The sequence below is a fragment of the Rhinolophus sinicus genome, chromosome 12, assembly GCF_057876585.1.
Source record: "Rhinolophus sinicus isolate RSI-liver-muscle chromosome 12, RSI-T2T, whole genome shotgun sequence".
NCBI lineage: Eukaryota > Metazoa > Chordata > Mammalia > Chiroptera > Rhinolophidae > Rhinolophus > Rhinolophus sinicus.
The window spans coordinates 51,558,291-51,582,676 of NC_142512.1; the positions used below are offsets into that span (position 1 = coordinate 51,558,291).

General features: G+C 49.8%; 1 long non-coding RNA gene across 1 annotated transcript; it reads left to right on the forward strand.

The window, feature by feature from the left end:
• Nucleotides 1-15,694: 15,694 nt before the first annotated feature.
• On the forward strand, nt 15,695-24,098 carry LOC148756586 (uncharacterized). The gene is made up of 3 exons (XR_016018085.1): nt 15,695-15,897; nt 20,897-22,887; nt 24,004-24,098. It is a non-coding gene; the product is annotated as an uncharacterized LOC148756586 (long non-coding RNA).
• The last annotated feature ends 288 nt before the right edge of the window (nt 24,099-24,386 follow it).

Sequence of the window (24,386 nt, forward strand, 5' to 3'; positions counted from 1 at the left end):
TTCCATAAAAATGTTAAAAAATAAAATTCAAGTGAAAAAATTAGCCATAGATTAGGTCATGTCACTCCTCTGTTCAAAATCCTCCAGCAGCTTCTCATCTCCGAGTAAAATCCAAAATCTTCTCCTTGTACATAGAAATCTATTAATAGGCCATGCGATCAATCTAGTGGGTCATGACCAGTATTTATATGAAATAGAGCAAAATGGAACAGAGACTAAAAAATACTAGAGAGCATAATATGTGTAATAAAAGTGAGTATTGCTTTATGAAGTTTTCTATTTGAGTATGTCTGTGTGTGTGAGCATGCGTGTGTATGTTTTTTCCAGTGAATCGTGGTAAAAAGGTTTAAAAAACACAGCGCTATGTGATATCCACCCCCCACACACACACCTCATATCTCTCTACTTTATTTCCCACCCCTCACTCCACTCCTCCCATATAAATCTGCCATGCATCCATCATACCATGCTCTGCCCTAGATTCCACACAGCTCCCTTTCCCATCTTCAAATATTCGCTCAAATATTACCTTATCGGATAGATTTTCCCTGATCATCTTATGCAACATCGCTCTATAGCCTCCTTCTTCAGTTTTATTATTTAGTTCATGGCACTTACTACCTCTTGGCATACCATATGTCCATGGATTTAGCTGTTAACTGGCTCTCTCCTTACCCCTATTTCCCTCTCAGAATGGCAGCCCCATGGGAGTAAGCTCTTCACCTGTCTTGTTCACCGTGGCATTCCGGCACCTAGAGTATTGCTTGGCACATAGTAGGAACGCAATACATATTCGTTCAGTGAAAAAATCTACTGAGGGCCTCCTAGGACTGTGTTCAGAGCTGGAGATTCCACAGGAAACAGGGAAGATGTGGTTCAGACCCTTGCGAAGCCGAGTCTGCAGGAAGACTAACACATAACCAGGCAACAGTATATTTCAATTGTGCACAGCAGAGCCAAAGAGAAACACTAGGTCCTGTGAGAACTTATAACAGAGAGACCTAACTCTGTGTGTGTGTGTGTGTGTGTGTGTGTGTGTGTGTGTGTGTATGTGTGGCCAGTGGTGGGGGGAAGGATACCCTCAGAGAGAACGTCTCTCAGAACAAATGAAGACTGAGACCTACAAATCAATAATCAAAACACAAATGATACAAAGTAGGTAAAACCCAGACACACACTTCACGCCGTGGCCTATAAAGCAAATGGAAATTGCTCAACATCATTAGCCAACAGGGCAATTCCAATTGAAACCATGGTGCAATACCACACGGCACACTCATCAAAAGGGATAAATTTAAATGACGGACAATACTAAGTGTTGACAAAGATATGGGCGGCACGGGAACTCTCATGCAGCCTGTGGCAATGTAAATGGTACAACACCTTTGGAAAACGGTTGGCTTCTCATAGAGTTAAGTGTGTACCTACTCTTTGACCAATTCCATTCTTAAGTCTTTATGCATAAGAAATGAAAATACGTGGCCATAAGAAGACTTTGTACAGAAATTTTCATGGCGGTGTATTAGTAACCAAACAGCAGAAACAACAAGAAAGGGACCTGAGGGAACTTTCTGTGGTGATGGAAATGTTCTGTATATCTTAATTTGGGTGATGGTTACGTGGATGTCTATATTTGTCAGAATTCATCCAATATACACTTAAGATCTATGCATATGTAAAATATACCTTACCCCCTCCCCACCATCAAAATAAAAAAACGCCAAAAAACATACGTCCTAAATAATGAGTAGAAATGTGAGAAGGGAGGAGAACATTCTAGGCTGAGGGAACCACATTCAGGAAGCCCTTGAGGTGGGAAAGAGAGAGGAACCCAATGTGTTGGGGGTGGGGTGGAGGGCAGAGATGGGGAGGGTGTAGGCTGAGTGGGATTGATGGTGTGGGTCAGGTAAGAAGAGACCAAGGGTTGACATAATCAGATGCACGTGGAGAATGCATTGGAGAGGACAAGAGGGCAGGTGGGAGACCTGCTGGGACGTCACCCAAATCATCCAGGCAGGAAATGGAAGAAGCAGGCATGAGGAACAGAGCTGGAGATGAGACCGGACAGAGGGCATGGTGGGCCCTACAGATCACTCAGAGAAATTTACTGGGGTTAGTTGTCCACGGCTGTATAACAAACACCCCCAGACTTCAAGGAACAACCATGCTATCAGCTCATGATTTTACAATCTGGCCTGGGGTCGGCTGGGTGATTCTTCTGCTGGCCTTGCCAGTGGTTTTCAGTGTCAGGTTACCTGGGACACTGGGTGGGCTGAGTCCATCTCTTTCTCTCCATGAATTCTCAGAACCTCTCCTTCTCTACGTGGTCTCTCTAGCAGGACAGCTGGACTTTTGACATGGCGGCTCAGGTCTCCCAAAAATACAAAGCAGGAGCCGTAGGCTTTCTAAGCTTAGGCTGGGTGCTGTCACATTATACTGATATTGTATTAATTGTATTATATTCACTAAAGTATGTCCCAAGCCAGCCTAGATTCGGGGTTAGTCACACAAAGGTGACTAATGTACAGATTAACACAGCCGCTTACTAGCCATGTGATCTTGGGCAAGTCATTACCTCTCCAAGTCATTAACCTCTCTAAGCCTCAATTTTCTCATCTTTAAAATGACATGATACTAGCACTTACCTCCGTGTCTTTGTCGGGATTGAGTAGAGTGGTACATGGGAAGAGCGTGGCCGAGGGCCTAGCACAGAATAATGTCGGTCATCATCAATGCCATCGCCATGGCTGGTGCTCTTGTTACTGCAGAGATGTGCCTACCGAGCCCCTGCATGGCTGGTGCACTGCCCAGGGCCTTGCCTGGCCTTGCTCTTCTGAAGGAAGCTCTGCTCCCACCAGAGGAGTGGGATCGCTGAGAGGAACTGTCACGCGTCAAGTGTCTTGTTTTTCACCAGCATCCTGTGCCCAGACAGAAGCCCATCAGTCCTTGCTGTGCTAGGCCAGGAGCCAGCTCGGCTACCCCTCTCCCTCTTCCTCCCATCCCCTTGTTTTCTTTTTGATAATTAAATACGGGTCAGCTATTAACATAAATAACTGTTGCCATGCCAACCCAGAGAGCATCTTGAAGTGACAGCATGCTTTGCCCTGCTCCTCCACCTCTCTTCACACCTTGCCCCTGTTCCGTGTGCCCCCCCAGCTCGCTCGCTGTTTCTCTCTCCACCCCCCCACCCCCCCAGTCCTCTCAGGGTATTCTTTGTCACACCTATTTGTGCCCAAAAGCTTCTGAACAAAGCAGGACATAAGGCCACCGAATCTTCCAGACAGGTCTTAAAAGCCTTTACCTATTTATTTTTTTTTATGTTAAAATATCCCGTTCAGCTTCTTTCCACCATCCCCCATATGTTTAGCATCTATCATTTGGGAAAATGCATCACAATGAAAAGTTACTCTGAACTCAGTAATGCTCTTAAATGAATGTATTTTATTCATCCTCGCCAGCATGAGGAATATGGATACATATATCTGAGAGACATGTAATTGATTCTGATTTCAGGCAGTGTTTGGCACCTCAGGGATTCATAGCCTACTGCCCTGCCCCCGCATTCCTCGCTTCGTTTCTGGGGATACTCAGAGTCCTCTGTTTATGGATCAGCCCCCTGCACCAGCCTCTGCTCCTCAAAGCAGGGCCCACGGCAGCTTGTTAGCAATGCAGAATCTCAGGCCCCGCTCACACCTGTGCTCAGAATCTTTATTTTAACAAGATCTCCAGGCGATGTGTGTGCACACGGCCACTGCTGAGGGCCGGCTTCCTATGGACCGCGAGGGTCACCTACACTCCGTCGGTCAGTGGCTGCCGAGTGCACAGCCTTTGGAACCGGAAGGGGACAAACAATAAGCAACGAAATACATAGTGTATTTCACGATGATAAGAGAGAGGGAGAGAAACGTCAGGAAAGACTTATTTATGTTGTTTTATTAAGGAAGGGGGGGATCGAGTGTGTTGGAGCAGGGAGGACACGGCAGGGGCCAAGGGTCCTTTACGTAGGCTGGTCAGGAAAGGCCTTGGGTAGGGGGACTTTCGAGCAGAGACCTGAGCAGGTGCAGGGATGAACCCTGAAGACATTTGGCAGCAGAACAGTCCAGACAGAGGGAACTTGGGCAAAGGGCTTTGCATCGAGCTGACAAGACGAGGCTTACTAAGATCAAACCACTAAGCAGGGCAGCCTTAGTGCAGCCAGAGGCGTGTGGCTGAGGTGTCCAGAGGAGGTGGAGACGACGACTGTGGGCTTAGCCTTCCGGGGTCCCTCTAGAGACGTGGGACTGAGCTGGCCTCGGTCGCTGAGAGAGATTATGTAACAGAGGGGAGGACGAGGAGAGGGTAGGTAGACAGAGAATGGTGAGCGGACAAGGACAGAGAAGGATGTGTGACTTGGATGACAGCTCATCCCAAGATAGCACTGACATCACCTCCTCTGAGAAGGCTTCTCTGACATCCGTGCCTCCACCACGACCTGCGAGGCCCCTTCCTCTGGGCAGCTGGGCACCTCGTGTCCACCAGCACCAGCATTCAGTGTGTTCCATCCTGCTCTCGCTTTCTCTATGCGTGTGTTGGCTCCAGGAGGCTGTGCGTTCCCTCAGGGCATGGCTAGTCTGTGTATTTATTGTGTTCAGTGCCCAGGACAGGGCTAACCCCTGGATGGAGCGTTTGGCTGGAATGGGGATTTGGTTGGAGGTGCGCAGGGGACGGAAGCTAGGTGGAAGGTACGACAGGAGACCAGGCTGGAGCTGGGACGTGGGAAAGTGAATCTGGCTGTACCATGTACGCTGGTTTTCAGGAGAAGACTTGGGGGCAGGGAGGTAAATGAGCAAGAATGCCATCACCCAGCGTTGGTGAGGAGGGCTTGCTCTGATCATGAGCCGAGAGAATGAGGAAGAAAGGGGACAGGCGAGACCTCATGGAGAACTTACACAGTGTACCCTCTACCCCGTGCAGATGTCACGGTCTTCATTTCACCCCCTGGAGAGGGTCCAATTATTAGACTTCAAATGACAATATGAATAACACATAGTCCAGTGCCTGTTAACATTCATTAGTGTTAATCCTTGCGTCTTTAATGGAACCCAGAAAGTTGTACACAAACCGTCAATGAGGGTCATACACCAGGTGAACAGAACCACTGCTGTTCTCCTGGAAGGCTCGTCATCAGAGCTATCGAATAATGATGATGATACGAGGAGCCTCCCTCATTTTCAGATCACATTAAAATCCGATCAGATTTTAAATTAGTTAATTTAAAATAACAATACCCATTAAGATCATTATAAATACCTCAACTCAATTTAGTATCCCAGCTGTAAACTACTCATGGCTTGTTTCAGGATCACCTCATTCACATCAGTGAGGCTAAAGTTAACAGCCTGATTTGTAAAACTGCATTTGAGGGCCTTCATTTAACAAGCATTTATTGAGCACCTACTAGGTACCACCCCCTCAGCTGGGCCTGGGGATAGAAAGAGGAACAAGACAGGGCCCTGTTTCAGAGGGACAGTCCTGGGAGTGGTTAGTGATGGCTCAGGGTGGGAGTTGAGTGCTGGGGTCTCCAAGGAAGGAAGGACAGCTTGTTCTAGGGTCAGGGACCCTGAAGCCCAGGGAGGCTGATAGAAACCGTGACTAACATTCATTGTCACTGCCTGGAATAATGTCCGTGAATAAGTGGCTAAAACGACCCTGAAGTCCAAGCTCATCAACTTGTGTACTCGCCACAAGGTAGAGAAATCATAGGTATACATGTTGGTGGGGGCAGGACGTCACAGCTCGGGATTTTTCTCTCCCATTACACTCACTGTCCTCAAAACAAGGTGCCTGAACCTTCTTCCCCTTGTTGAATAAAGGCCAAGATGATCCCCAAGGAGGCCCCATCTCTAGAGGGGACATATTGAGGGAATGGTAGGTGGGCACGCAAGGCCCCTGCTTGCCAGAGTCTGGTTAAATATATTTGCTCCAGGGCCTATTTCCCAGATTTGTACCCACCTCTCCTTGCTAGGCCTGAGAAGTGAGGGAAGAGGGTTCTAGGTTCAGGGAATGGCCAGTGCAAAGGCCCTGGGGTTATAAAGGGTTTGTGTATTCTGGACCTGTTGAACTCTGACAAGGCAGAGATTGGCCCAACGTGAGGCCGGAGGGGAGAAGAGTTTGGACCCAATGCTGAGGACAATATGTAGGCACTAAAGAGTTTTCCGAAGAGCAGTAACGTGACATTGACATTTTCAAAACTATCCTTCAGGGTGGCTGTGTGGATACCAGGATTGGAGGTAGACTTCTGGACCAGCGCTGTAGGGCGGAAATGTCTGTGCTTGCACTGTCCCATATGGCGCCACACATCACATGTGACCACTGGGCAGCTGAAATGTGGCTCGTACGACTGAGGGGCTGAGAGCAGCTAACTCATTTAAACGTAAGTAGCACCTGTGACTGGCGGCTAGCCTATTGGACAGCACAGCTCCAGACCCTTCTTGATGGGTGTGGAGGATTGGGAGACTTTTTTCCCAAAGTCCCTGTTGACACACCTATTTTTGTCCTTAGCTCTAATTTCATTCAGATGCACTTCAAGATGCAGAATTGCTGGGCCCAAGGGAATGCACACTTTCAAGATTTTTTGATTCCTATTTTCAAATTGCTTTCCAGAAAAGGTCTACCAGTTTATTCTGCCACTGCAGTGAGTGTGATGGGGAACCATCACCCATATCCTCACCTGCACTGCATAGTATCTTTTTCTTTTCTTTAGCTTTTTACAGTGTTGGGTATAGGGGTGAGTGATCAAGGAGCTGACCTCAAAGGTAGTCTCTATGCCTCCTCTGACCTCCCCCCAGCTTTGCCTCCTCCACCGTTCACCCTCCCCAAGGAGACCATGGCAGCTCAGAAATACGGTCACTCATTTTGCCTTTTCCAGAATTAAAAAAATAAAAAACTATGACGTCCTCCTGGATGCTCAGGGCACGGATCAGCCCCTTTTGCTGGGCAAGGGAGGGGCCTTGGTACGTCCCCTCCCCTCCACGGGAGGAAGTGAGCTTGCATTTCCCTTCCTTTTACAGTTCCATCCACGTCGTCTCTTTTCTCGGTGTTATTTTCCAATTAACAACCCCAACCATCTGGATTACAGTTTCTCATTTGCCAGGATTAGTAGTAGTGAAAATACTAACAATAATGATAAATATTTGCCGCAGCCCTCGGCGCTGCCCAGAGCCCCCTTTCTGCCCACTCGGTGTAATTACAAAGCAAGCCACACTGGCAAATAAAAAGCCTGGATGCACCCTCCAGCCTCTGAGAGGACATGGGAGGACCGTGGACCCCAAATAGTCTATGAATGCCATGCCAGAGCCACCAGCAAAAACAGAGCAAGACAAATGAAGCTCAACCACAAAGGGAGAAGCCTAATAAATCTTGCCCAAAGTGGCTTTCACTTTGGGCCCTAAGCTGTAATTAGAGGGAGGGGACAGCAAGACACTGAGCTCTGGAAGACGGCTCACTCTGCCTTTGCTCTGAGTGCTGATTCCTGAGTGTCCCTGCAGGGCAGGCACCATGGCTCCCTCTCACCTCCTTCTTTTTTTTTTCAGTTTCAGGTATACAGGACAATGTAATAGACAGTTATCATTTATACCCCTCCCAAAGTGATAACCCCCTTCCCCCAATCTACTACCCCTCTGACGTTGCACGCAGCCGTTACATTTCCACTCTCTCTATTCCTAATGCTGTACTCCGCTTCTTGTGACCATATATATATAAAATTATAGTTGCCATTCATTATTTGTGATCCCAGCCTGCCCTACCCTTGGGGGCTCCTGCGGCAGCCTCGCTCTTTGCTCATGCCAAGCTCACAACACACGCTTTTCCACTCAGACCTTTCCCCACCCTCAGCCCGACCCACTGCCTTTCCTCCCACCTGCTCTGTCCTTTTCCTTTGTACTTCCCCCCTTCCTGTTTGCAAAGCAGGTCTCCAAAGCTACCGTCTCCCAGCAGCCTTCCTCTTGCATCTCACCCTTTGTGGACTGCATCTACATGTGGGGCCTCTCTGGGGTCTCAAAGGGGCTGACTTCACATTTGAGCTCTGCTTTCGAGTGACCTGCATGATGCCGGGCCAAGTCATTCCCTCTCTCTGGTCCTCAGTGGCCCGGTCCTCAGAAGGGTAGTTTCCTTATAGCCTTGTTCTGAGTATTAAATGAGATACTACTATATGCAGAGGGGCCTCGCACAGTCAGGCGCATAATAGGTGTTCAACTAAAGATAATTGAATTCCCTTGTTATCCGGCACCTTTTCAATTTAGACACACAGATGGCATGGAACATTCTCATTCTCATAGTGCAGTGGGTATGGTCTCTGTCCCTGAAGGGTGTCTTCTCCTCAGACTGGAGAGACCTCTGCTTCTATTTGTCCCTCTTTACAAGAGCTGATGTAGGGCTGGCTTTATGTGCTGGGCTCTGATTTTTGGGCAGCGCTTCCCCCCTTCCCCGAACCCCCAAGAGAAAAACAATAATTCTACTTCCACAGCCCTCCGTCTGAGCTGCTTCTGGTGTATGGACCCCAATCCCCGCCATACACACCATTTCCTGAATGGTAGGGTTCCCCTACATCTTGTAATGCTCAGCCTGCTTCTTGCAATTTAGCGCTGGGGTCTTTTATCCTTGACCAACAAAGCTGAACACAATCTGTATTTCCAACAATAGGGAGTTTGTTAAATAAATTACAGTGCCATAAGCACATTTATGATATATTTTCAATGCAAAAAGGCAGGTTACAAAACAGTATGTAAAGTAAGAACCTATTTTGGTTAGGGGAAAAAAAAACCTGTCAACTACACATGTATAGGCAGAAAATCATCTGGAAGAATATATACTCGAACGTTAACAGTGGTTTGTTTTTTCTGGGTGGTGGGCTAACAAGGGACTTTGATTTCTTTCCTTGTGCATATCTGTCTTTTCTGATTCTTCTGCAATGAGCATATATTTCTTCTGTCTCAACTAAATAAGCAAATGAAGAAAAGCAGTCCTGGGTCCTCCAAGACCTCATTTGCATACATTTGCATGCCATCCATCAAAGCCCTATGCCATCAGCCTACAAGAATCTAAGAGGCCAGGCATGCCACTGCCCTTTGTTGTCTTGAGATCCTATGACCAGTAACCCCCCCCACCCCCAGGAGGACCCTGGCACCCCCATCTGAGATCCTGAGCCCAGCTGGCCTCCTACGCTGAGCCCTCTATCCAGCATCCCGGTCTGTAGTGAGACTATGGGGGTGACATGAGCCCAGAGGCCACAACAGTTCTGTTGTCACATTTCCAACCTTGAAGGAGTCTTGCTTCCGCTCCGTTGGCAGCGTTTTCATGTTATTCTCACTGCTTTGACCTTAAGTAGCGGGTTTTTCCTTTCTTTCTCCTTTTCCTTGTGTTCAGTCTGTCCTCCCCCCGTTCTGTATCTTGGCTGCGATTGTCTAAGCCAGGCATCTGAGCTGTCTCGAGCTTGCCTCCTATTTTTATGCTTTGTGAAACTGGGAGCTACAAAGGACTGGGCGTACAACGCGTCTGCCTCCTTGCCTTGGCTGGGGCCAGATCGCATCTCAAACACAGTTGGGAAGCATAAGCCGGAGGAAGGCCACGCACACTCTGGTTGGTGCACGTTTTATCTGACCCTTCATTGTGGGAAAAACAATCGCTCCTTCCCCCTCCCACCCCACCCCCACCACACACACACACACACACACACACACACACACACACACACACACACACGACCAAAAGTCGGCTGGGAGACTTTGCTGTCCTATCAGAGATGCCTGCTCCTAGATCATCCTTGTACTTGATGATGTTAGGTGGGGGCAGAAAGCCCGACTGCCAGCAGGTCCCTTAATCACACAATCCCAAACCCATCTCGTCTAGGGTTCCATGACAACCACTACAGCAGTCACAATGTATGGGGTGCTGGATATGTCCTGTGTGGAGATGGCCACATTCGGTCCCATCTCAATGGTCAGTAGGGGATATACCCTGACACCTCCCTGCCTCCACTCCAATTCTCTCCTTCCACTGACTAGCTGTGTCACCTTGATTGGGTCACTCAACATCTTTATGCTTCAATTTCCTTATCTGTCCTTTAGGATAAAATAACCCCTGCTTCCTACACTTCTTATGAGAAGTAAATGAGCTAGATCCTCAGGACAGGGCCTGACACTCAGGGAGCACTCAGGGCGAGTTATTTTAGGATTTAATCTTTCTGACAAGCTGGGGAATGGATAGTACAGTGCGGCCATGGTGTCTGGACACAGATTATTATCAGTTGTTGCCATGTCAATAATCCATTTACTGTACTTTCACCTCTGTTTCTGGGCCTACTGACTACACTATATGTCGCCCCATTTCAGCAAGAGAAAAACATTGAGATGCATTCCTTGCTCTGCTGGTGAGGAGTGGGTGTTGGGGCGCGCAGGCTTCTCTGTGTGGTTTCAAACCCGTTGAAAGTCCTCCGCTGGGCTTGGCCTGACTCCCCTCCGCCTGCAGCTTAATTCTCTTACTCTGTCCTTGGACGATTATCGTGTACAGAACTGTCGTGTGGGCTTATAGCTGGTTGTTACGTTCTTTCACCTCCCGTCACCCCGCGTCCCCACCTTCCACCGGGGTGTGTGAAATTTGCCCCTCTGCCCCTGGTGTTGCTCAGGGTCCGAAGGAAGCCCCCTGGGCTGGTGAGGACAGAAGCCTGGGTGGTGGGCAAACCAAAGCGAGGGCTGCGCCCTGTGACAGAGGAGCAGGCCAGGTTCCTCTTCCTTCCCGCACGGAGCTTGTGGAGAGACCACGGGCCCAACAGGCCGAGATTTCATCTGTGTCTCAGAGCGCGTTTGCTGCTGAGCTACTTGTCTGTCTGTTTGGACTGTAAGCCTCAGGGAGTGGGACTGCCCCAGGTGTCCCCCCCCCAACCCCCCATCTCTCTGTCTGGAGGTAGAGTTGCAGGAGGGCACCACTCCCCCAGCGCTGGACTTTGGGACCACTCTCTCGCCGGACATGCCTGGCTCCTGGTGCCCAGTGGAGGGAGGGCCCTCTGGGTCTGCGAGGCCGGCAGACATGAAGCCCCCCTAGTACCGCATCTGCTCTGTCCCTGTGGGGAAAGAAACGCTCCTACAGCAGTGTCCACAGCACAGCCACTCACCGATCCCTCTGGTTGCTCACCACCCATGAGACCTACCATGGCCAGTAATACACTGATGTCGGGTGCAATGGCCCAAGCTCCTGGGTCCTGGGGATAGAAGATATCCATGGTGCAATTCACACTCCAGAGCTCCTCGAGGGCTCAGGCTGACGCTAGAACCCCCTGAGCTGTCTTTGCCTAACTTCCCATCTCTCCTCTCCCACATCCCTCAATGCCGTTCATGTTTTTCCTGAGATCACCATCTTCATAAATCTTACACACACAAGAACCTCCCATCCCCTGCAGACTCGGCTTTCGGATACCTGTCCTGAGACAGTGTCCCACTTGCCCTGGAATTCAAACCAGAGGGTACCCGTGGTTAGGTGGAGCAGACAGGCTCGAAGCCCTGCCCCCTACTCTCCAGGGGAGCTGCAAACCTCAGGATTCATTAGCATGACCCCTATCCACCCATAACCCCATCTACACACACACACACACACACACCCTCCACATCCTGGGTTTGGGGGTCTTTGCCTCCCCTCTGTGGCTCCTGAGGCTCTTAGTATTTGAAGGGTGAGAGAAGTTGATAGCCAAACCTGTTGGCCTCCCTTCAAGGCCAAGGCCTGGCTGAGGGCCCAACACCCGCCCTCCCCCTTTCATTTTCACTTTCTGGGGAGAAGGATGATCTCCTAGCCAGTCTCCAAGGTTGGAAATTGATTTCTCGATTTCCACATGCATTTTGCTTCCATTGCAGGGCATGGAAAAACGCAACCCTTCTCCCATTGATCCTTGGCAGGCAGCAAGGCGGCGGCTGGAATCTAAAGGGAAGGGGCGGCCCAGGGGGACCCCAGCGTCCTCGGGGCCCAGGGAGAAATTTGCTTCAGAGCAAATGATCTCCTTGTTAGTGTTTAAGGTCTGTAATCCGTTCTGTTTGTTTTTCGATGTGGTTTTTCGCCTTTGCACTGCACTGCACTTTCACAGGAGGGCTTGTAACTAAGTTCTGTCTTTGTGCTGCGGTTCCCCGGGCTGGCGTGGGTCTAGTTTCACTTTTTTTGTGAATAACTCGTTTACTAAACATTATGCCCTCGCGTGGAACCTGAGAAATAGACCCCACTAAATAGCCTGGGTTCCCCACTTACCAGTATGTTCTGCACCAATTAAGAAGGTGTAACTACCTGAACACCCCACATGCTGCAGGGTGGGGGGTGGGTAAGGCCACCCAACGGGAGGCCTCACCTCTTGACCCACGAGGCCCCTGGCTGTCCTTTTCACGGCCACTGTCCCACGTCTCTCTGAGCGCCCATTCTGGCTCTTTCCTCCTGAACCACTTTCCTGTTGTTCTGAGCAGGTGACCTTTGCTTCATTGTCCCAAACAACTTGTCCCTGGCACCACCCTAGTCCGGGAGCCCAGCTTTGCCTTTCTCCCCTCGCGTGATCACTATTGTTGCCCCCTCCTCTATTTAGAAAAAAGAAAACCTTCTCCAGCTTTTGGAACGATGAAAAATGATCCCATGCTTTTTTCAGAGTTTTCCCTCTTGTTTCTGTCCCCACTCCAGCCACTCCCCAGTTCCTCGGTGTATCCCCCAACTTCATATATGTTGAGGCCATAACCCCCGATACCGCAGACCGTGACTGCATTGGAGAGACTTAAAAGAGGTGATTAAGTTAAAATGAGGTCATATGGGGGGCGGGGCGGCTAATCCAACCTGACTGGTGTTCTTCTAAGAAGAGGAGATTTTGACACAGAGAGACACCAGGGGTGGGCTCGCACAGAGGAGCGACCTTGTGAAGACACAGCAAGAAGACAGCATCTGCAAGCCAAGGAGGGAGGCCTCAGGAGACATCAAACCTGCCGACACCTTGACCTTGGACAGCCAGCATCCAGAACGGTGAGACAATTCGTTTCTGTTGTTTAAGCCGCCCTGGCTACGGTACTTTGTTAAGGCAGCCAGAGCAGACTTAGCAACCAGGTAAGACCCCTATTTTGCCATCACCATGTTAGACAGTGGGGGTGACTGCGGGTGGGGTGCTGGTTAGGAATGTCAAATCCCAGCTGTACCACTCATTGCTGTGTGGCCCTGGACAACTCTTTGTCTTCTTTGTAGCTCAGTTTGCTCATCTATAAAATATGACAGCACAGACCTCACAGAGCAGTTCTGAGGAGGATGCAGGGTGGGGATGCTCAGAAAGCACCTAGAGCAGTCCCCGGCCCCAGGCAGCCCTGTCCCCCATGTGCTAGCCAATATCGGCAGGTTCTGAAAGCTCAGGCTGGCGGCCCTTCCTCTCTCCCAGATCACTCCCCTCTCGGGCGAGCCTCTGTGAAGGTCAAGGACCACTTCCTCTCAGGCCTGAGAAACAGAGAATTTGGAGGCCTCTAGCCCCAGGGGATTATGGACTGGGTTTGCACATGGATCCTATACCTGTCCACTCACACTGGGGAAGCACTCGGCAGACCTCTGCCCTGCAGGATGGCCACACCTGTCCCTAGGAAGAGACGCAAGACCTCTTGGCAGAAGGCCCCCAGTTCCAACAGGCAGAAGATCCAGCTTCTGAATCACACACCTGGGCTGCAGGTACCACAGCTGTGGTACCTGCAGCCCATCATGTGACCTCTCTGACCCTCAGTATCTTCATCTATAAGTGAAAGATAATACTATACACTTCATAAGATTATAATACAGATGAACTAACAGTGTAAACACCTAAAAATAATAATAATCAGATAAGAGCTACTTATTACAGTAGGTACGACATATACCAGAGAGAAGAATGTGCTACTTGGATCCTCCCTTTCCAGACCGGGGACGTTTTTAAAGAATAACACTCGACTATTGACTGGGCATAATCCTGAACATTGGGAGTCCTGCGGAATCACAGCGGAGTGCCACTCTGGTTAATGGATTCAGGATGGTTCCTGTTGGGTAATTATATTCAATAAGGGTCTGTCAATATAATTTTCTGTCAATTGTCACTTTGTACAATGGGAAGGATAATGGACTCGGGGGCCGTAGGGTCTGCAGGCAGTGGGTGTGCACAGATGTGCATGGGTCTGTGTGTACAAGAGCGATGGGACTCCTGCCCAGTGTGACACGCAGGCCCAGTGGACCCCTGTCCACCTGCTAAGCAGAGAGGTCTGGCCAGGGCCAGGAGGTTGTGCCTATGGGCGAGCAGTGGCCTGGTCAGAACCTGTCCTCAGCTGGCCGTACAAGGCTGCCAGCACCCAGGAGCCTGCAGGGGCGCTGGGGACGATGAGGCAGGCCCGGGAGAGGCCCCATCTCTTTCAAGGAGAGGCCTTGCCTGCCCCAGACTGCAGATGGGATTTCTGCGTGAACTCCGCCCTGTCAGGAGAACCAGGGTGGGCGATTTACCAAGTTGACTGAAGTTTTATTAACCTGCCACCCACGAAGGAACGTAAATCAAAGAAGTCCACATTATTGAACCATTGGCCTTAGGACATACGTCGTCTCTATGCCAAGTCCCCTGGCGGCGTGACGCAGCATAAAACACAGTCACCTCTCCACTGTGACAGGTGCAAAATTAGGATGCTTAGATAATTAAATTATATTTCTTCTGAGCCTTGAAATGCATTAGGAGCCCATCTGGTTTCTTGTGGTGGTGTTGGTGTTGTTTACAGCAGATTTGTTCTTAATTTTCTTTTTCTCTGAATGATAGTGAAATGAGTTTACCTTTCTGAGCTCATACCCACGAGTCGACAAGGAGCCATCCCTGAATGTATTAGGTGGGAACTGCAGAAAGTCCATCTCTTAAACAAGAGCTTGGAAGGTCGATTGCCAAAGAGGGTTAGTATTCCTGCAGACCCATGGGCATTTCTGCTGCTCTCGGGCTTAATTACACCTCCTTCCTTAACTACGCTTCCTGAGGCTCCCTCCTCGCCTCCCTCCCTTCCGTTTCTTCCTGATTTCATGTATCTATCTGTCTTAGTCCATTTGGGCTCTATAACAAAACACCATAGACTGGGTGGCTTATAAACAGTCACTTATTTCTCACAGTTCTGGAGGCTGGAAGTCCAAGGTCAGGATGCCAGCATGTCAGGTGAGGGCCATCTTCTGGGTTGCAGACTTCTCGCTGTGTCTTCACGTGGTGGAAGAGGCTAGGGATCTTTCTGGAGCCTCTTTTATTAGAGCACTAATCCTATTCATGAGGGTTCTGCCCTCATGACCTAAACACCTCCCAAAGGCACCACTTTCTAACACCATCACCTTGAGCACTAGGTTACCAACATTTTGGAGGGACACAAACATTCAGACCACAGCACGATCTCCTATATTTAGTCATCCCTTTGTCTATCTACTTACTTATCCAAGAATTTTTGAATTCTTGTGCTGGGTGCTAAGGATTCAGTGAAAGAAGGAATAATGGCATTGTTCTTGCTGTGTGGCAGATTGCATTTATCAAACAGGGCTGTAAAAATATCTCCCATCCCATATGCTCTTCTGCAATGTGCTCTCACCACTCCCCCCTCAAGAAGTGGAGTCCACGCCCCTCTCCCTGAAGCTGAGCTGGCTTCAGTGACTCCCTTGTAAACAGTGGGATGCAGCTGAAGTCACATGACACCAAGTGACTTCTAAGGCTGCGTCAGAAAAAGCCATGCAGCTCGCTTTGGGGGGCTGGAAGAAGTCCGAGTACCCTGAGACGACCATGCTAGGGAGGCCACGTGTAGAGATGCTCCAGTCGACAGCCCAGCTGAGCTTCCAGCCAGCAGCGATCAGTTGCAAGGCTTGTGAGTATGCCTTCCTGGATATCCAGCCTAGGTGAGTAGTCCAGAGGACCACAGCCCCAGCCAGCATCTGACGACAACTGCATGAGATATCCAAGTAAGAGTTGCCTGGCTGAGCCTTCTCCAAATTCCTGACCCACTAACTCACGAGCGAAATGCAAGGGCTGTTGTAAACCACTAAACTCGAGGGCAGCAATAGGTGACTGGAACATGTTCCCACGGGGTGTACAGTCCAGTAGGAGAGACAGATAGTTGAGTCTTACAAATTAACATGGAAATTTGTTTGCGGTCAGTGCTCCACTGAAAAATGAGGAGACTGCATGGGCCCAGAGAGGTCAGGGGAGCGGCCCTGAGGAAGGGGTGACTGACTGAGACCAGTCAGGGAAAGGGGAGTCTCCCAGGGCTGACAGGAGGTGTGTTCTGGCATGAGCAAAGATCCTGTGGCAGGAAGGAGACACTGGAAGCAGGCCTGTGGAGCTGCGGGATGGGGAGCAAGGGGAGCTCAGAGGAGCGCAGGGTCCAGACGTTGCAGGGCCACCCTTGTGTGTTGTGCTGAGGACCTGGACATTCAGAAGGAGTGTGACGGGAAGCCAGCCATGGCAGCCATAGAAGCAGCAGCAGTAGCAGCTGTGGGTGGCGGGTGGGTGGTTAATGAGCATGGTGAGAACTCCCCTGGAAACGCTGCTCCTAGTGGAAACGATGCATGTGAAAACCAATTATTCCATAGGACGGAGGTTCTTGTGGGGGTTGCATGCCCATCGAGGGTCCGATGCTCACCTTTCCTAGAAAAGGCCACAACTCCCAATTTAATTGCACGACCTTGGGTGGGTCATTTCACCTCTCTGGGAACAGGACTTGGATGGATAATTTATAGGTCCTTTCACATGCTGTGAATCTAAAAGTCAATTCTCATGACGTTCTCATCATGAATAAAAGCACTCACTAAAACTTACCTAACTAGATTAAATAGGCCAACGACATGAAATTATATTTAATATGATTCATTACCATAATGTGCTATATACAGAGCTATCTCTTTTCTCCCTAATGCCTGCCTTATTTTTATGGCAAACGCCCCATGGCTCCCTGGGGAAAGTCTGGAGCTGTCCAGCTGCAGCAGAGAAGCACATGCCATGTGTGTGGTCCTGGCCTGCACATGGAGCTGTGGCCCTGCTTGGTCACTCACCTGCCCCCAGATGCAGACGCTATCTGGTCAGCTAGGCTCCCTCGCTAGGGGAGGAACGCACTCTGTACATCCGTTTACAGCGCTTGGTTAACACTTGAACTCAGTACCGCTGACAACGCATGGAATAGTAGAGCGCCCGGGCTCGGAGGCATTTGCTGTCTGTGACCTTGGCCTTGTCACCTTACCTCTGCAGGCAGCAATTTCCTCTAAAATGGAGATAAAAATACCTACCTACCTACCTTAAAGGGTTGACATGGAGATTAAATGAGATAATCCTCGTAATCGCAATATGCTATATGCCAGTATGTACTCAATACATGATGACGATTGCTATTCCAGGCCATTCTTCAGTGCTGTTCCCAGGTAATTGAAGCTACACACAGTTGAGATTACAAATGTCAAAACCACAAATACCAAGGGTCTGCTGGAAGTATTTATGCTTAAATTGGCTGTTCAGGAAACACAGAGAAGGCTCGGCTTCTTTCCATAATCCCTTTTGCTATTTTTTTACAGTCCCCAGTTAAAAATAAAAACAAAAACAAAATTGTAAGTAATATTAGTTAAAGAGAGGTGCCCAAGCCCAGTGGGTCCAAATGACATTTGGAGTCACTCTCTGAATGACCAGCAGGGCCCCTGCTCTGTGCGGAGTGCCCATTTTGGACCTGAGCTTGAGCGGGAGCACGCAGACACGCAAATAACTCACGACGGAGACTGTGCCTGGAAAATTAACTCCCATTTCCTTGACACAGTTCTGCGTTGCTTTCCAAGATGAAAAACATCACCTCCCCCAGCAGTGGCCTCCCTCCCATCTGATGAGGGCAGGAGGTGAGGCTGGGAGAGCGGAGCGGGAAGGGAGTTACCAGTGAGGAGGTTATATATATTCTCAGCCAGCACTCCCAGCCCCTGGCGGGCAAGGCCCCTCCCAGGCCGGAGCTGCGGGGAATGTGTCTTCAGAGCAGGCAAGATAAAATGGTTGCGTCTTGATCCATCTAGACAGTAAATTTTTTGAGTCCCTATAAGCTAAAATCAATATTGGCACAACCGTGTGTCATTAAAAACTAAATGAACATGACAAAGCCAAACTGCTGCCTATTAAACAAATGAGTTTTCTCTCCGCACAGGCACAGCGGGTTATTAAATTCTTTATTACAGGAACATCACCATTTGAAGGGGGTAAAAATACGTCTTTATGAGTCATCTGTATGTGTGTAGCAGCCTGGCCTTCCTGTGCCCCCCCCCAGTCGCCCTGGAGGGCCTCGACCTTCTCCTCCCCCAGGAAGCGCTATCGGGAGAGGCAGAGAGCAAAGGTTCAGGGGACACCTGGCATTTGGTCACATGTCCACCCACTCATTACTTTACCAATTCATTCAACAAACATTTAGTGCACACCTACTAAGTGCCAGGCATTCTGCTGGGTCCTGGGGATATCGTGGTGAACAACAACGAAACGCCTAGTTTGTTTGCCCAAGCCAGCCCTGCCGCTGAGATATTTGTAACTGCATCTGAGAAGAAAAGATGGCAGGGGCCTAAAAGCCAAGATGTCTATTTTCTCACTGTCATGCAGGGTCTCTGGTCCCTCTCCCCACACAAGAACGCAGGATATGGTGAGGCCAAAAAGGAAACCAACAGAGCCATAGATAGAGGAGTCACACCACTATATACTCGATGGCTGCTGGTCGAGACACAAAAGCAAACATCCGTCAGTACCCCAACAGGGAGTCATCCTGCACCCCAGTCTCGCTGGCAGCCGGACGAGACAGAGGAAGCAAGATCCACACGATCTGCAATTCACCATCCACTTCTCTGCCAACCAACCAACCAACCAACCTTGCTAGCTGAAATCCGCGCTTGCTAGCTTAGCCACAGCAGCTATATTAGTGGCTAATGGCTAACCGGTAACAGCTAACAGCCAACTAGTCACAGCTGATGGCCATCTACTACCTGAGCCAGCACCTTTCCATGTGAGGCCGAGAGCCTGGAAACTGCTCTCTGGGACTCTGTCCCCATGCTCCACCCCTCCAGGGTCTCGCTTCACAATCTATGCAAAAAGCGTCTTCCGCGAGTGGCCCTATATCTGGAACCCAGCTCATGAGAAAAAGCCCCAGTCCCATTCAAGCAATGTCCCAGGGGGTGTCCCTCAATATCCACCTACTTCCTGGGCACAGCCAGGGTTTCTCAAGTTACCGTGCTGGAAAAGAGTGGCTCACAGCCAAGGTGCTTACATATTCTGGACAGCAGCCGGTCGAGACACAGATAGTAAATATCCGCCAGTTCCACCACATGGTGGTACGTTCCCAAGCAAACAGTCAAGTGGTCCATCAAATCAGGGATGGAAGGCAATTCCCCATAGTTTACAGTTATTTGCCAGGACTGTGCACAGGCCTCATCTTCCACCAAGGACTCAGCAAACGTTTCTTCCTGGGACCACAAGTTCCACATCTGAGCCTCCCTAGCAAGCACTTCCAAGCCCACACGGTTGCAATGACCTTCACTTTCTCTGGCCTATGCTGGTTGGGAAGGGAGAACGCCTTCCCACCCTTCCACGGGGGTCTAGTTCCCAAGAACAGTGGCCACCAGGCACCACACACTGTGTGGGGGCCACATGTCCTCCCGTCCAGAGTGACATGTCATTCCTACCTGGCTGGAGTCCTGCTCACCGCGCCAGGTATCTGAGTGGGTGGTGGCCACGGTGCGAGACGTCCACAACTCTAGCAGCCCACGGCAGCAGCGAACCACCAAAAGGAAGGTGACCCCGCCATGTCCAACAGGGTGACGTGCCATCCGGAACCTCGAGAGGACCACCAAGTCTCTGAGGGGTCACGTTTCTCCCAAGCAGATTGTATTTCCTGCTCACGGCACCACTCCTCACGGGCTTCCCGACACTGAGTTTTCACACGCATAAACTGCTCCATTACCCCTTTGAAAATTCTGGCTGGCACCATACTCTGCTCACTGCGCCATCTGTCATGCAGGGTCTCAGCTCCCACTCCGTGCACAAGAATGCAGGATATGGTGAGGCCAAAAAGGAGCACCCACGGAGCCATAGATAGGGGAGTCATACCACGATAGTCTCGATGGCGGCTGGGTTGGAGACAGAAAAGCAACCATCCGCCAGTACCCCAGCAAGGGGTCTTCCTGCACCCCAGTCTCGCTGGAGGCCAGGCGAGACACAGGAAGTAGGATCCACACGATCCGCAATCCACCATCCACGCTTGCTAACTGCACTTACTAGCCGCAATCTGCCATCCGCTTCTCTGCCAACCAAACAACCAACCTTGCTAGCTGCAATCTGCGCTTGCTAGCTTAGCCACAGCAGTTAGATTAGTGGCCACTGGCTAATTGGTTACAGCTGATGGCCAACTAGTCACAGCTGACGGCCATCTACTGCTTGAGCCAGCACCTTTCCACGTGAGGCTGAGCCTGGGAACTGCTCTCTGGGACTCTGTCCCCACACTTACCTAACAGAAACACTGGAGGCAAAGTGGTTTCTGCGTCGTGTGGTGATTCAGTAATGTTATCAGAGGCCCAGGTTCTTTCCATCTCTGTGCTCTGTCCTACTCAGTGTGCCACTTGTACCGTAATGGGTGCAAAATGGCTGCCATAGCTCCAAACATCTTGGCCGCACACCACCATATACAAAGGCAGATTCCATTCCCACATCTCACTGTATCAGGGAGTAAAACCTTTTCCAAAAGGTTCTGCTCTGGTCCCATTGGCCACAGGTGGTGCATGTGCTCAAGCCCTAGCTGTAAGGGTGGCTCGAATGTGGCCTGCGTGGCACAAGTGTGAATCGTGGTCCACAGGCTCCCCCAATCTACTAAAAGAGGTTTCTCTTTCTATTTTCCAGGCCTCCGTGATTCTCTTGGCTCCCACCTGTTAGCTGCCCCCAAGCCTGCTTGCTCAGTCTTGGCATTGCTCTGTTTCCTGACTGTGTTGGCTGTTTTCTGCCCACTCTACTAGATCCCCTCTCACCTTCTCCACCTCACGCTGTGCTCCACGGAACTTCAAGGGGCAACTTTGCCTTCGGTCTCAGCTGGGATCGGCCAGTGGGAGGCATGCTGGAGGTCAGAGGATGAGAGGAGAGGGGGTGGGTTGTTTGTTTGCTCAGCTGTGTCCATGCAGTGTCTGGGGGTGTCCATGTCCCTCCACCTAAGGCCATGGGTCCTGTCGCGCTGCTCTGTTACAGCGAATCTACCCTGTATCAGGCTCTCCCAAACAGCCTATCTGAGCTCGCGGTCTGTGTCCTGCAGCCCTGGCTGACAGCCTGGCCCATGGACATGGTCTCCACCACTATCCTGGACCCCACTTGCCCTGATGAGCAGATAGACACACTAATGTGACACTGCCTGGAGCTTCTGCTGCCCTTAGAAGATGGAAGAGGGAACTGAAGGGATAGAGGAAGGAGAAGAAAGAAAAGATTTGTAAGGGTGGAAAAGTTAAGAAGACACAGGGGACCCTTTCTGAATAGACCCAACTATCCCCTGGGGAGTGTCCTCCCATTTCCACTGAGAAGGTGTGGACAAGAGCAGGTGCCCCATTAGCCTTGGCACGTGCCCACTGGGATTGCTCATTTGCACTGGGAGGCGATCCGTCTTCTCTGCTTCAGCTCAGGGTTGTGTCCCTCTCTCAGCCAGGTCCCAGAAGCAGTGAGTCAGGACTCAGACAGCGCTTGTGCATATGTTGTTGCTTTTAGTTGTCACAGTAGCCAAGCCAAGTAAACATTTCAGTCTCTGCTTTACAGATGAGGAAACTGAGGCACAGAGATGTTAAGCATTTTATCCAAGGTCACACATTATTCCTCGCAGGCCTTGGACCAGACCTACCCCTTGACTTCAAATTCCATGCTCTTTCCTCGATGCTCACTCCTCTAGTTCCTTGTCTCTGCTCTGAACAACCTCGGATCTACACACTGACCTGAGGGTCTTGTTCTACTGGTGAAATAGGGGAATGACTATCTTTCTCCATTTGCAGATAGAATATATAAGTACATGTAATTTCTTCGATTATTTGGCTTTTTTCCCCCCACATTTCTTTCAGTCTTGTGACACTTATCCTGTCATCAATACCAGAAATCTCATATAAAATGGGATGTGATTTAGTACCACATTACATAGTTAAATCCAATATCTCCATAGTTCACAGAGTTCTGCACAGATTATTATGTACTTCCCCGCGCTTTACACCCAGATTAGTAGTTTGAAAATCATTTTTCCACAATTGTTTTCAGACTCTGAAAGGTTACGCTAAACCTGGGATAGCAAATTAGTTTCATTTCAAATTCTAGCACGAATAAACCGCTGGTGATTCTAGGAGTGCTGTGTCGGAAATATGTGAGGCTGCATCTGGATTCAGGGGAAAAGACATTGGGGCTCCATTAGTTATGCCTGGCACAGGCTCTCGAGTTGGTATTGTGGACATGCTTGCCACTTATTTACACAGCCTCACCCAGACCTGTCCCTCTGACAGAAGAAAAGACACTGGTTTCAAACCATCTTGGTTTGGGCACCCCTTAGGATGAAAAAAGGTGTCAGAGAGTGGTCAAGCTGCTTTCATTTCCACTGCCTATGTTAAGAGGCAATGATGGTGGCATTAAAGGTGATCACATATTATTATTTAAACACGTGTTTTTTTAATAGCCATGACAATGGCCAAGCTCCATTTGCAGACCTTGGCCACTACCTAGCAAAGGGCAATTGTTTGGCTTATAAGATGAGAACATTGTTGGCACAGAGCCTGTGCAGCCATCTTTGCTCCTGAATCTCTCGGAAGGTGACACAGCAGCTGGTGGGTGTGGAGGACTGGGATCTTTGCTGCTCCGCTGGAAGGTGAAGGATGGAGGTGAGCTGGAGAGAAGCCAGGGTATCCAGGAAGTGTAGGGGCACATGGAAGCAGTGACCCCTTCTGGCCAACAGAGGAACGTCACGGACTTGCTTCTAAGGGATGACACTGAGGGTCTGAGGGGCAGAGAGGGTCACAGGGGGAGAATGGACTAATGAAAGAATATCTATCATGACTTGTCTCATCAGCCATTCCCTATCAACATGTCCCAGCCTGTAGAGCAAGGTAGAGTAAAAGTGTGTATCATGAGGCTTGAGTGTGACAGCAAACCTTGGCCACTGTCATCTCAAGAGCTCTGGAAGGGAATGGGGAGGTGAGGGCCAGCGTGCTGGGGTTCAGCAGGGATATTTTTGGATGCACCATCTGTCAATGACTCTTGAGGACAGTCTTGCCATCCCTGGACAGAGCAGGTCATCCCGGAGGCTGGTGCGAGACAGAGCCCCGAGGCACCCTATATCCAGCTAGTTCCCTGCTAGCCCCATGCGCTGGGCACTTTAGATTGTTTGGCCAGCCCCTCCAGGCCTTCCTGCATTTCTGAGGGAAGGCCACTCCTTTCCTCGTCTACCTGCTCTACCTGCCACCTCTGATATGTCCTTCAGGACTTCCCAACTGCTGCCCTGCCCCCCAAGCAGAGTTAACTGTAACATTGTGTTACATGGCTAAGCACACTGTGTGAGCATCATTTATTTGTAGAATAATGTCCTTACATTAAAAAACAAAAAAAACCTATGAATATTTGGGCCCTTACTGGGGGAGATCTCGTTCCATCCTCAAGGCAGTTGGTGAAATGGGTATAATTGTGATCCTATTTAAGGATGTAAAAATGGGGGCTCAGAAGGATAGATAACTTGCCCATCACAGAGCTGCAGTTGTCCTCTAAAAACAAAAAAACCCAAAAAGTCTAATTGGTGGCATTTGCCAATTTCCATGAGGTAAATATTCCAAAAATGGCAATTTCATACTACCAATGCTTTCATAATGGGCTCGCATTATTCCTGAAAATTTAGCAATTGATTCTTGCAAGCTGGTACGAGCCAGGATGAGCAGATAGGAGCCTGTACAAGCTGGTACGAGCGGGTTCCAATGTGTCACTGTGACAGCTGTCTCCATCTCCAGGAACTAGACCGTGATCTGCTCAAGAGCAAGGACTGGCTTGTAATAATCTGCTACCCCCAGTGCCCTGCGCAGTAACTATGTGCCCAGCACTAGAGGTAAGTAAATACTAAATTAATGTGCATTGAAAAGAGATGTATTTCCCAGCACAGAGGGGAGGGATGGAGGCTGCCTGAACAGCCGGAGGACTGAAGCAGCACCGTGGGAGGATAGGACGAAAGACAACTCAGGCAAGCTCTCCGGCCAGGTCAGAGGTCAAGGGGTGCAACAAGGGCAGCTGAGCTCAAACCTTTATCTCTCGATGGTCAAAGAGCCAAAGATTAGCTCTGGCCTTCAGCGGGTGGGGAAGAATTAAGGGCGCGTGTATGAGAAGGGACACATATGAC